The sequence below is a fragment of the Chroicocephalus ridibundus genome, chromosome 2, assembly GCF_963924245.1.
Source record: "Chroicocephalus ridibundus chromosome 2, bChrRid1.1, whole genome shotgun sequence".
In the NCBI taxonomy this organism is placed as follows: Eukaryota; Metazoa; Chordata; class Aves; order Charadriiformes; family Laridae; genus Chroicocephalus; species Chroicocephalus ridibundus.
In genome coordinates this window covers 133,581,605-133,595,977 of record NC_086285.1, presented here as the reverse complement: position 1 = coordinate 133,595,977, position 14,373 = coordinate 133,581,605, and positions in this window count along the sequence as shown.

Here is a 14,373-nt window from a genome sequence, read left to right as displayed (position 1 = left end):
TACAAGTTCTGCAAGTACTTTGTAAATAAACACACTTATTAATCACGTAAAAATAGGATGGGGGGAGAGGTGGCAAATTTAAGACAAGATAATTTAGGCGAAGAAGATTAAGAAAGACTGAAGAGCTCCTGTGGGGCCTGATATAACTGGCAAATATGCAAACTGTTTGGAAGAACTGTGTGAGCTGCTGTAGCCAGAGGTGCTAGAGAGATTTGAGCAGCCTTTTGTGTAGCTCATTGGCACTTCTGCTCAGGGCACTGCACCAATCAAAAATTTAAATGTTTTCATTGATACTAGAAAATGTTTTCTTTGTACAAGTAGTAAGCCTGTGTTGCCCATAGGAGAAAAATTGCTTTTAAAGTTCAGAAAGATTTAAAAGGATATTAACAGGGATAATAGGATAGCAAGACCAATCATAAAAAGATTTATTTTTTTTAATGTTACGTAATTCTTACGCTTCAGAAGGCAAAACCATGGGCAATTCTATCCCTCTGTTGTTGTTCTAGAAGGGCGATCAGCATCTCTGTGATAAACGTGTCTGGTACCATCAGATGGGTGAGACCCTCTGGAAGGGACAAACCCCAAGGCTGCGGCCGTACAGCACTCATTGTGTGCAGAGTTCACCAGTAAAGAGAAAAGTTTCTAAATGAGAAAATGCTAAATGAAAAACATGTACAGGTCATTAGAAAGCAGATGTTCAGCTTGCAAACCCCTGCCACTTAGCTTTTGGGTCTTGCACCTTTACCACGTGCAAGAGGACACTTTTGTCTTATCTGAAAAGATATAACCTTCACTATTCATATTAATTCATAACTGATCACCTGCAAATGAGCTAGCTACTTAGACTTGTATGGTTTTAGTATCCTAGCCTAGCTAAGTGCTTCTGGAGACTTAAAGCTCAAAACTCAGCCCACTCAAAAAGCTTGTTAATGGGTCCCACATGACACAGCTATCAATTTTTTAGTATCAGATATACATGCTGTATCCATTATAACTTTCACTTAGGGGCAGGCTTGCCCTAACTGTACCGGAGCTTGTACGGCTTTGCTCTTATTTTTGGTCTGAAAGAAGGAAAAAAAAAGACCAATGTTAGATGAGAGCGAAACCGTGTATTGCAGACGACAATGCTCACCGTGCGTCTGGCAGAGAGAGGCCTGATGCATTGCAAAGGGTTGCAAGATTCTCTCTCTGTTTTTAACATTTCCCAGGTTGTTTAAATGTGCATTGTAAGCAATGATAAAATGACAAGTTATCATTGATCTGTCCTTTCCTCCATCTCGGAGGGATTCATTAAATAATGCATGCACCCATGTGAATTACCCTTCTTCACTATACTATCCCCAGACCATTAGCCAAATATAGCAACAGCAGCATCTTTCAACCCCTAGAAACCCTTTGGCTTTCATTTAATTAAATTATCCCATTATGAAAACTCTTATAATGAGATTAAATTTAATTATTTATTAGACACTTATTTGCACTAGGGAACCTATCAATTATGCATGGTTGTGCTAAACATTTTTCAATCCATCACCTTTTCTTTTCATGGAAGGTGCAATTTATTAAGTGCATCTGAAGTACTGTAACAGAAGAGCTCTAGCAGAAATGTGCATGCCATCCTAGTTCAATTAATTGCAAATGTAACAGGAAAACAGAAATATGAAAATTTACTCTCTCTCCTTTTGAAAAACAGCACGTTGACAGAATTGCACATTTTGCAATTGTTTGGTGCATCTCCTTTTCACATCCTACCTAGTGAAGTTCATGAACAGTCATTGTAATTCATGTTTTTTGATTGTATTTTGTGTGTTAATGGTTCCTAATTGCACAAAAATTCAGATGTAATGCCTAATTAGAATGCTTCAAAGAAATACTTGTAGCGTGCTGTGGTTTGTAACTTTTTACATACAAGAATTTCTTATGAATTTACAGAAGATAATGATATTCTCTTAATATAAATTAGTTGATCATAAAGATAAAAATTTTAGGCAAATTGTTAATGCGTATAGCCATAAAACATCATCAGTCACATACCTTCTTGAGAAGAATTTGGATATAAGGGCAAAAACATATAAGCTACCAATAACTGTTGCAAGCAGGATGACATTTTCTGATGAATGTTAAGAAGATATAAACGTCAATACAGCTCTGAGCTTTTCTTTTATAAGACCTTGTCAATATGTAATTAATTATTCAACTGGAGTTCTGTGTGGCTCAGGGCAGCATTTCAAAGAGCTTTCTTTTATAAATTGCAAGGTCATCATAAGATTGCTTTTACTGTTTTCCTTTCCTTTTTTTTTTCACATTTAGAAATAGCACGCGTGTAAAAGCTCATAGACACCTGCGGGGTGGCATACGCAGTGCAGTGATAAAGTGAGGAGCAATAGGCTTTTTAGTAGCAGTAGGCTTTAGCAGATGCTTTTAATACATTACAAAATTCTGCCTTGCTTTAAAAGTGCTCGTGTTTCATTTTCAGATGTGAATGGGGGTCAGACAGAAAGATTTATGTCCTTTTTTTCCTCACTTATGCATGTAAGAGGATGTTTGCTTCATTAACTTTGAAATTCACTGGCCAAATAGACTGCATATTTTAGAGGATTTAAGTAAATGTGCCCCAAAGTTCACACAAATTACTATAGAGCATTTCAATCCTCAACTTGAAGGAAAGAGACATGATGCATCTGTTAATAAAAACAAAGGAGAACTGCTTGTATTTGGCAAAGCAGTCGTGTCTTGCACTTACGACTTTATCAACATCACTGGTTGTTATTATTTGGTACTTTCTTCCTGAAAGTGAGGACTGTTAATTAAATCTCAGTGTACGCTGGTGGGCTTGGTAGGATGGTTTCATTCCTGTGGGGAAGATTACATTTATTAGGACAGCTCTTCAGATGATATTCAGAACTGAAGTTTACTTTTTGGTGTGATGCTTTTTGCCAGCTAAGAATCTACCTCTTATTTTCCAGAATAGCCACTCATCTTCCACTTGGATAGATGTGCTCATATGTGAGCCCCATATGTAAGATCCCACACAAGTATGTTTCTTCTACTGAAGTACCAAGATCATATATGAAGCCAGTGGTGGTACCATAGCTAGTAATTTCGCTCTCTGACACGTCGTCTGCAGAGTCAAGCCCCTGAGTGAGTGAAGCTGAAAAACAGTATCCAGCCCAAAACCTTTGCAACATTGCAGTGCAATGAGGTTACCATCTGCAAACTCTTGAATGGCGAAAGGGTGAGCTACATTTGACATCGTCTCAGCCTAAAAGCAGGATTTTAATATATTTTTCAGTAAGTTACAGCAAAAACTTCATTTTAACTTTGGCAAAGATGTGACGATCGCTGTATTCAGCGATTTTTCATTCGGAAAGCTCGGTGCTGCAGTCAGCGGTGGAACAGCCCATCTTAGTCTGTGTTGGGGGCTGGTAAGTTGGCAACGGTTATTCTCATTTTTCGCATTGTATAATCAGCTGGCAGCTTTGAACTCTACTTTGAAATCTCCTTTAAGGATCATATAGGCTACACACTGCAATATGTTAGCAAATAATTTCAAATGCGTACTTGAGACATGAAAATGAGATTAGCATGAAAATGAACACGAAAAAGCATGCCTGAGACATGACATCTGTCAGCCACCTGCTTAAATTGTAGCTATCCTGTCAGGCCAGATGCATTGGTAGGTGTACTCAATTTTTACACCTATATTCCATGAAGGTTTCAGTGTTTGCAAATTGGCTGTTGTTGCAAGTCTCCATATATTCCTCTCTTCCTTTTACATGTGATAATATCTTTTTTTGTTTCAAGTGGTAGCAGAAAGGTGAGCCTTCTAAGAGCTTCAGATGCTGAAACATTAAAGAAACTGTACATCCAGTGATATTGTGGAACAGGTGTTTTGGATATAGATTTTTAATTCTTTGGATACAAATTTTGATAGTTTCACCTGAGCAAAGACATGATCTGAGAGGAAAAGTAGAATGGCAGTGATGATTTCATCATCGGTACCAAAAACTTGTAGGTAGGCTTTTAATTTACAGCTTGCTAACAGCTTATTAACTTTCATTAACATCCTTTTGCTTTTGTATTTAATAAAGACAACAATTAATAGAATACTGTATAGGTATCAATATGTTAAAAAACTAATAATTTCATCTGTGTACCTTTTTGAGCTTTATTTTTAACACTGATGGTGAAAATACACGATGTGGTGCAATCTAGCGTGTTATAATTTTGGTCTCATGTCTTCATTAACAAAGAACAGCATGAACTTAGCATGGTTTTGAATTAATGTCATTTAAAAATGTTTTAAAAGAAAGATATCAAGTTTAATAATAATATTACTTAGAGGCATGGAGTTTCCACCTTTGTTGCTTGTTTATGGTTTTCCCCTTCCATAACTGTTTAACTAGAAACAGGTTTCTGCGAAGGAGTTAAGATAGAGGTAAAAATAATGTTGTACAAGGGAAATTATGTTAAAAAGGAAAAAATTGTTAAAAATTGAGGGAAACGTGGGTTTTCAGAAAATTGCAGAATGCAGTAAAAGTTTTAGGACACGTTACATGCAAAGACCTTTCAGCTTTTGTTGTGTTCTTACAGCTTTTAAATATTTTGAGACAAGTGAAACTTTGTTTAATTTGGGTGAAGACTTCTGTTTTGAGATTTGCTTGTTTCAGGAAAAAATCCTTTTCAACAGAACATTGATAATTTTCCCAATACAGATAACCATAGCTGGAAATCCTCAAGGCATCAGGCCGTTAAGCCAGGGAGAAAGACTCTTGCTTCCCCTATCCCTGATGCAATGCTTTTCTCCCATCATCTTAGGTCTTCAGATTGCCAACACTCTTCCCATTTTCCTTGAAACAAGCTGACAGCCTAAGGCTTTCCAGCAGGCTGTGTAACAAAGCCCTTTCAAGACCCACTTGATGTAAAATCAGGCTCATCATGAGCTCATAGATGGTGTCCATTCTTGTGGCTTTTACTTCTTTTCTAGTGGTCTCATCCCTCACCACATTCCTCTGCTGCCTTTGATTTTATTTTCTGGTATTCATCAAAGTAGTCTGAACGAATGGGGTGAAAAAGTAAGATCCTCTTCACTGATATCACTCTTACTCATGGCCTGCTGCTACGTTGTGAGGAAGACAAAATCAATCTGGCCCAAGTGTGAGACAGGACAGTCCAGCTGTGTACAGCATCAGGTCTGAGATGAAAAAAAAAACATGTTCAAGTGATCCATAATATGGAAGAAGTGACTTCTTGATCGCAGCCGTAGCTGGGCCCTGGGAGAAGGCACTGCACAACCAAATTGGGGAAGGATTTTGTGTCTGTAGTATTGTTTTCCTTCCTTCAGCAGCTCTATAGGATGAACCCGATTTCTTGAGCTTTCCTTGTATAGGTAGGGACTGAAAGGATTTCCTGTGACAACTGACAGATCTTACCCTCTGGGGAACTGCCTTTCTACGTAAAATGAAGTTGCTCTGTCAGCAAAATGAAAAAGTTCATGAAAATAACTGAACAGAACTGTAAATGGAGATCAGGCAGTTTCTTGTTATAACCTGGTTTCCCAAAGAAAAAAGGCTTTTGCAACCACATTCTTTGTACATGTCTGTCTACCAGTATGTCTCCTAATAACAAGTTTTCAATTTGTTGGGAAACCTCAGTCCAGTCTGACAGAGAGCTAGCAGCCTCAAAAATATCACACTCCTTCAAGTTTTATGAAAACAGGCCGACGGGTTGTGGAGAACGTGTGTAGACATATTCATCTGATGAAAGGCTAAAGACAAATGTGTCTTTCGGTAGACATCTGTGAATCTGCAGGATGGGGCTGCCCTGTACTGATGATGGAAAGGTTGGAGGCGTGCGGGTCTTCAGTACAGGCTAGCTGCCTTTTGGCCCTGGGAGTGCTGTTGGTGGGCACAGCGCATTGTGCGTCCCTCTCCCTTGACTGGGTTTTTGGTAAGAGGTGCGTGGTTGGTTTCTGTCAACCTTAAGCCACACAGCCACAGTGTTCCCAAGCCCAAAGACGGCATTTTTAAGCAAATTTCATCCCAGAAGCCTTTCCTCTTAGGAGCTACACCAATCTCATCAGCAAACTGCCCCTTCTTCCCTGTCTCTTGTTTCCCTTCACATTAAGCCATCCCTGTCTCTTGGTTCCTTTCACTTCACAGGATCGTAGAATTGCCTAGGTTGGAAGGGACCTTTCAGATCATCTAGTCCAACTATCAGCCTAACTCTGACAAAAACCATCACTACCTGTCTTTTAAAAACCTTCAGGGACGGTGCCTCAACCACTTCCCTGGGCAGCCTGTTCCAATGCTTGATAACCCTTTCAGTGTAAAAATTCTTCCTAATATCCAATCTAAACCTCCGCTGGTGCAACTTGAGGCTGTTTCCTCTTGTCCTATTGCTTGTTACTTGGGAGAAGAGACTGACCCCCACCTCGCTACACCCTCCTTTCAGGTAGTTGTAAGAGAGCGATAAGGTCTCCCCTCAGCCTCCTTTTCTCCAGGCTGAACAACCCCAGCTCCCTCAGCTGCTCCTCATGAGACTTGTTCTCCAGATTGCTCACCAGCTTTTTTGCCCTTCTCTGGACCCACTCTAGCATCTCAATGTCTTTCCTGTAGTGAGTGGCCCCAAACTGGGCATAGTACTTGAGGTGGGGCCTCACCAGTGCCGAATACAGGAGGGGGGAGAAGCCACCACTTAAGCCACCCCATGATCTTCTCTATAAGTTTCCCAACAGGCAACTTTCAAACCCATTGCAGCTGCTTCACCACTGGACTTCAGCCTGTTTTAAGGTGCTGCTTTGAGCCAGCTGTGCTGTTGCTGCCTGCCCGTGTTCACTGCCCCTGCCTCCATGGCTGCTGAACCTCTTGAGGTTATCTGTGTGGGGAAAAAAAAGTTCCTCCCTTCCCCTGCCCTCGGTTTCCAGGAGATGTCAAAAAGCTGGTTAGAAGCAGCAACTGTGAAAAGTGAAGCCTATGAGCTATAAAACAGAGGGAATCTCTGGCAAGACACCGTAAGTAACTCTAAGCCTGTAATTCTCTCTACTCACAGCCTTGCTCTAAAATACCCTGGCTGACCTTCCTGGCACATTGTGGGGAAAGTTCAAATATAGTCAAATGACAAAAATCTTTCATTTATAACTGGCTGTCATTAGCTTCTGGGGGAAGAATGTCAAAGCACAGTTTCTGGGACCGTTTGAATGGTTACCAGGTTGATTATGTCTTTCTCTGGTTTTAGTGGTTCTTTTGATCCTACTTTTTTGGTAATTGTACTTTTAATTATGTCAGAGGTTCCCAGGATATTAATTTTCTGTGTACCTAAATAGGCATTTCAGCAAAGGAATTAATGGAAACGTCTTTAGAGCTGAGGATTAGGAGCAGCATGAGGAATTTAGTAACTCTGATTAGGCTGGGGACTTTTTCCTTTGGGTATAAAATGCCACCGGAGCATCCTGAAGTAGCTGTATGAAAAGACTGCATGTCCCTTGTGTATTTATAGACTGTAGAGTGGGAGATGCAGACAGTGCACACTCGGAATTAGACAGTTATTTTAGATGGTGGAAAGCAGGAGGGAAATTTTCAAATTAGAATGTGAGAACGTAACCACGTGACTCATTAAAATTAATAGAAACTGCATAGTTTAGTCTCTGTGCACCACTTTGAAAATTTCCCTAGGTGCTTCTGTATGAATATTTATGCAATCAGAAATAAAATGCAGACAATGAAGCAAAAGCCAGTGTAAATACAAAGTGATCACATAATTTACATGTTTTTAATTACTGACATAAACTCCACTTTTGTCCAGTAATAAAAAATGTGTATGAATGAAGAAAGTAGTTAAATACAAAAGAAAATGGTTTCAGCAATTACTTAAAAAGGAAATACTTTTCTGATTTAGTTTCTGAAGAGTTCACTAAACCTGCTTGCACTTTTAACGAAGATATTTAAAAATTATAGTCCAGTATACGTTAAAAATAAATAAAAAAACCCAAATGATTGCACCGCTCAAGAGGAGAGGTTTATGTCAATAGGATCACTAGATATCAAACCACCTTCTGGTGCTGTACCGAGAGTCTTAATTTGATCTCAACGTTGGGTTAAACTAGTTCTCTGTGTTGTGAAGACTGTAGGATGATACAAGAAAGGTGCAGGAGGTAAAAAGAAAGGGATATGCGTTGCTTAAGAACCCACCTATCTACAGTGTCCTCTGACCAGTTACTACTGGCTTACTAAAAGACACAGGGTGCTTATCTTTAAGTAATTTGTGAATGGTGTTAATTCTATTATCCACCGATGTTTTATTCAACAGGAAAAATCCAAAGCAAGGTTTGTGCTTCCTGACCGTCAGTTCAGGGAAAGACTGAAAGATGAAGCGGTTGTGTCTGAACAAAAATTATCATATGGTGTCTGCACCCCATCCAAAACTCAAGACCCCCAGAACTGATTTCAGTTGTAAGTAGTATTGCCCCACCTTTGCTTTCCCAAGACGGATGCGGCAGGTCAGGGAATGGCAATGCCTGCAAAATGAGAATAATTCTGAATCAATACGACCTTTAAAAAACCTGTCAGGAAAAGTAGATATTCTGCACCTTTCTCTGTGCTTCCCCGTCTGCCAAGTGGTTTCTACATTTTGAAATCTTGTCAAACCGAGCGGCGATCTTCCGCCAAAGAATTCCATCACCAATTAGTCTGTCATAGGCTTTGTCAGTTTATCTTAACTTCCCTGCCCTATGGACTAAATACTGGATACGAAACAAAGATCAAGAGAAATGTTATGCTTTCTCTCTGTATATCACTGCCCAAACATCCTCCTCCCCTGAAGTTGTGAAGCAGTGAAATTCCTCGCCAGGACCCCAAACTGAAAAAGGAAACAGTCACATCTCCAGTAGGACTGAGACGTTCACACCCTTCCTAGCGAGACCCAGCATAGGAACGGTTAAAGGGGTGAGGAGAAATATATAACAAAGTGATCAGTATCAGAGTGAGTGATCCCTCGTGTGTCACAAGCCAAATATAAGCACCCTCTCTATCCTAAGGAAAATCTAAAGGAATAGATTCCCCTGGGAAATACGTGTGGTTCTTCCCCAAGAGAAGGGGAGTTTCACTAGCTTGTGTAAAGAAGGACAAATTGCGTAAATGGGTTAACCAAAGGGTAAATTGAGAGAGGGCTGGAAAATCGTGCTAGGTGAATGCGGGCATCCTCAGCTGTTGACGGTGGCTCGTGAACAGCTGGATAGCACGAAAAAGCGCCAGCCAGCTCGTGTTGCCACGGGACCGCCCCGCTGCCAATATAATGCAGAATATCTGTGATTCGTACTTCAGTGGCTCAGATCAGGAGAGCTGATAGATTGAACACCAGCGATCTGACAAATGCGTCCACTCCCTTCTCTCATCTTCAAAGTCAAGAGAAGGGAAATAAGCTTCCGACACGCAATAAGGCAGTCGCCCCTGCGTGGGAGAGCTGACTCCTCGGAAAGTGTTTATAACGTGGTTAGGGGCGAGACACCGGCGTGTTGGACAATGCGTTGACTTCTCTGATAAACACTTTCTGAAAAGTAATTTCCGGAGCTAACAAGGAATTATGTAAATGGAGAAATAATCAGTTAAAGTGATCAGGACTGAAGAAATGAAGCACTCTTTCAGTGTGCAGTTATGAAAAGATGATTTGGATGCATTTAGCAGATTTCAGCTAATGAAGTCAGAGCTGTGATTGCAGGCAGGTGAGGAAAGCGAACAAATTTTAAATGGTAAATCAGTATCTATGTTTTCTAGACTTGCAGGAAGTCAGGGTTTCGTTTGTTTCAGCCCAAATGTTTGGAAAAAATATTTATGGGGAATTTTTAAAACTCTCATTTTAGTAATAGCTCTTTTTTGGGGCGAGAGAGTTCCCTATAAGAAAAAAAAATAGTTTTATTTTCACCGTCAAGCCAAGCTACTCTGCCGTGCTGCAAGAGATGCAGTGTCTGGCCCTAACAAATTGCATTTGCTTGAGGGTGTGGGAGTTGTGATATTTTCTGAATCCTGGCAGCCTCAGGCAGCAGAGAACAGTAGCCTAAGCGCAGTGCTCAATTCTGTAAGGGGAGAAATGGCGCTCAGTGTGCTCAGTAGCACAATTTAAGCACCAGTTCCAATCTGACATCCTTACTTCATTTTTCTTAGATCATGTCCAATACAGCTATTTAGGTTGTGGTTTAAGTTAGGTTGAAAGCTAAGGCCAATTCATGGAGTTGGGAACAGTTTGAGGGTATTTGGTTTTTTTCTGGGAAGTAATTAAAAACACTCCTTTTATATTGCTGATCCAATTCGTAATTATCCAGTATAATTACTCATAATATGAATACCTTGTCATAAATTTTATTTTTCATTGTAACTGTTAGCCAACAGTCATTAATAAGATGCTAACCTTTACTTGGTATGCCATCTGTGACTGGAATACCAGCGTTCAGGTATTATAAATCAGTTTTAAAGGTTCAACATCAGTTGGAACATTTCGAAGCATACCTGTTTCTGTAAAGCTTTCATAAAAGGATGTTTCAAAATACGTTATTTTTTTAATTCTATTTTGTGAATCCATTTGCACATTTCAGAAAGCAAGCAGAGTAAGGAGTAAATTTTTTGGGATATTCAAATCATGGAGCTAATCCAAGTTCCATTCAAGTGAACAAAATTTATTGGGTTTATGTCTTCTTTCAGTAGAATCCACCCTGGAGAGATGTTAATTTGGACATTGTTCCATTTGGTATTAGGCAGAGAAGGATGCTGTGAATTAATAGTTCTTCTAGGATGGGAGGAAAGAAACACATTTTCATATGCTAAAGGAGCTATTAAATGAATTAGTCACTCCCTTGAGCAAATGACACCTATGTGCTTATGGCACCTTGATATGTGGAAATCATATAAAGTCTGGATGTCACCATTTTGATGATTTATTAGGTTATCATGTTTCCACTGTTGTCTGCACATGTACTTGCATGTTTGTTGACTGTTAAATGACATCGCTGCTTTCTAACTGCTAATAGTTTCCATTACTATTAGCTCTCATCTATTTGAGAATTTATTGGCATTATATGTGGATCTTTCTAGCAAGAGAAAAGCCATATATGTGCTTAAACAGAGCTGAAGTTGGGAATATGGCGTGAATTTTTGAGCTGTGCAGTGCAGTTTTATTAAAACAAAGAAACTTATGTCTTGCAAAGTTACAAGCAAGCTTAGGTGAGTGTAAAGATTTAGCAAATCAGTGTCTCAAACCAATCTCTTAAATCACTGTGATTTATTCCTTTTTTATTCAGAGTCATGAATTTCTAAACCAAATGTAAACAGCAGTTTTCAGACCTCTTATTCAGGGTCTCTAAAGTCCACTTCTCTTACTAAATTAATAGGAAGCATTTTTTACTGTGTATTAACTTTCAACTATTTATTCATTGCCATTCACTTCAAGTCATTTTATATACCCATGCAAATTTTGAGAAACTGGTGTCTTGGTGGACTTCTGTGCATCCAAGCATGAAAAGATAACTAGACCTGGATCCTGCAGCCTGGGCTGTGAGGGTAGACTCCCCAACACCGGTACACCGCCCTTTTGAGGTCAGAAGGACTGTTAATGGCTACAGTAACAGGTTGCCCAGAGAAGCTGTGGATGCCCCATCCCTGGAAGTGTTCAAGGCCAGGCCGGATGAGGCTTTGAGCAGCCTGGTCTAGCGGGAGGTGTCCCTGCCCATGGCAGGGGGGTGGGAACTAGATGGTCTTTAAGGTCCCTTCCAACCCGAACCATTCTATGATTCTATGAAAAAATATTTGACCTACCAGTTGTTACTTTATGATGCATACTGCATAACTATTTACTATTACTTACTTACTGACCAGAAACACAAGAGCCAAATGCTGGAATTCATCTACTAATAGAGAATAATTGGTATAAAGCTCCTCCTGTGCTTGGTATACCACATATGGCTGAGGCCAATTCCATAAAAAGAAACTTAACATTAATTTGATCCTGTTTTAATTCAAGCTTTAGAGATGCATACACAATATTTACTAGCATTTTGGAGTTGAAAATATTAATAGTGTTTTCTTATTAAAAAAAAAAAGAAAAAGATTAGAACTAAAAACAATGAGGATTTTATGAGGGGGCAGACAGGAGGGAAGAGAAATGTATTGTAGGGGTATTGTTGCTGGTTTGTGGCAGCTTTTTTGGGTCTCACAGAGGAACAAGAGCCTTACGGTGCCTGAGCTGTACCCAGCTGAGGGGCAGCCGCTCTCCATCCCTTGGATGTCCCCCTTTCCAACTGTAGGCACCACATAGTTCCTGAGACTCTTTCTGAATTCACAACCGTTTCTAGATACGGATTAAGGTTCAGAAGGGGGAGTCTTTATTCTGGACACTTGGTTTCCTTTGCAGTGAGGGGTGGGGAAGCGATTCACCAGTGGCTGTGGGGGCCAGGGTTGCTTTCCCGTATGGCCACAGCCCATTGGGGCTTGGTGGAGCAGGCGGCATCACCGCCGGTGTCCTCAGCCAGGGCAATGGAGCCCTTGTTTGTGTCCCAGGCAGCATAAGGCATCACTTGAAGCATCAGTCTCCAGCGGTATAATTTTGACTCTTATTTCAATAAGCAGTCCTCTGCGGTGGAGTACATTGGTGGAGTACGTTTCAAGCTACTGCATTTTTAGGCTACTAAATCTACTATATTTTCCTAGGTGTCTCTAATTTTGGATTTGATACTTTCCAGAAGAGCTATTAAAAATCAGTCTAAGTACACAAAGGTACCCTGCTTATGAATATAAGGAAAGTGGCACCAGATGCACCGAAGATAAATAAGCATTTTTGAGTTGCGCTCAACACGTTTCTTACACTGATAGCTGCCAGGTTACAATTTTTTTAAAAATCAAATTATTAGAGTTAAAAACTGCTTGTCTCTGCTCATCCGCCTGCAATTTGAGTTCTTCATACGGTTGTGTTCTGTTGTGTGTATCTCTGTGTCCTCTTCTCCTGCGATGTTATTGCATTCTTTGGGTATCACAGGGTGAAACGCGTTCTGCCTCTGCTCGGTGTGCGGTACCCGGGCTGTGTCTTTCAGCGTATAAACTGGCATCCAGTGCAAGGTGTGTTTCCCTTCGTCTGTGCCTAGTTTGGCAGCGTTATTTAATGGAGGTTGTTGTGTATAGAGATTCCCGTGTTATAAAAGGCGAGGCATTTTCAGACACATTTTCAGAACTTCATCAGGTGAATCACTTGTCTGGATATGAATCCCTCAGTCTTTTGCATATGCAAATGTGGTACAAGACAGAGGGGCAAGCTATATGATTTATTTTTTTAGATGCTGAAATTAAATTTTTGCTTCTTCTTAATTCTTGTGAAACCCTCTTGAAATCCTTATTTTAACCTATTTCCCTCTAAATTAATGACAGGTTTGCAGGGACAAAAGTACTGACTGCCCTGAGTGAATTTTTTTTCCCCTTGAGCCTCGGTTTGAAAGGGATCTGTCATCTGATGTTCGTGGGCTGAAAATATAGGTGTAATTATGAATAATTAGTTTAGGAATTACATCTTTCTTTGGAAAGGTAGATTGTCAAGCAGTAAATACATGTAGAAAATCTGTATAATGCACTTAATTAAAAAAAAAAAATCCTTATTAGTAGCCTGGAAGTATCCAAGCAGTAAAAAGAATTTAAGCTTTGTTTACATTTTGGCTGCAAGAGGTGCCTCTCTTTAAGTATTTAGATAAACAAACCAAAGCTGCTGTTTTCATTAGCATGTAACACAGAGCCCAGTTTCCTTACCTCGGAGAACATTAAACTAAAATTCGGTGGCAGGAGGCAATTCGATCTCTTGCAAATATGAGTCCTGATAAACCTTACAGTACGGAAAAAAAAACCCAACAAACCTTCAAATTTTGTACCTATTGACATTGCTTAATAAAACGTCTCAAGTGCTGGTGCTTCTGGGTGTGTTTCCAATAGCAATGTGATTGCAAGGCTCTGTGGATAAAGTTACCGATCCTTTGAATTCTGACCTTCAGTCTAAAACAGCTTTAGAGGTTACTCTTTTTCCGATTTGTGAGATTGCAGAGAAAAAGTTAATGCTGCTGGAAGGAAGCGGGGGAGGGAGCCGGGCTTGGAGATGAGAACTGGGACTTTGAAGCCATCTGAGAAGTTTTCCTCTGGCCTTGATTTGTAACAACAAATATTGGCAGTCTGACTCTGAGTAATTATACGAAGTTTCAAAATAGAGCATGCGGCAATTGAAATTTCTGTGAATACAATTACTATTGAGACCCAATTGATTTTAAGGGAAATTATACTGTTGGCTTCAGCAAAGTCTGGATTCCTGGGGGAGCCGTAGCCATCAAAACCTGGGAGCTGCCTTAAGCCCATCGTC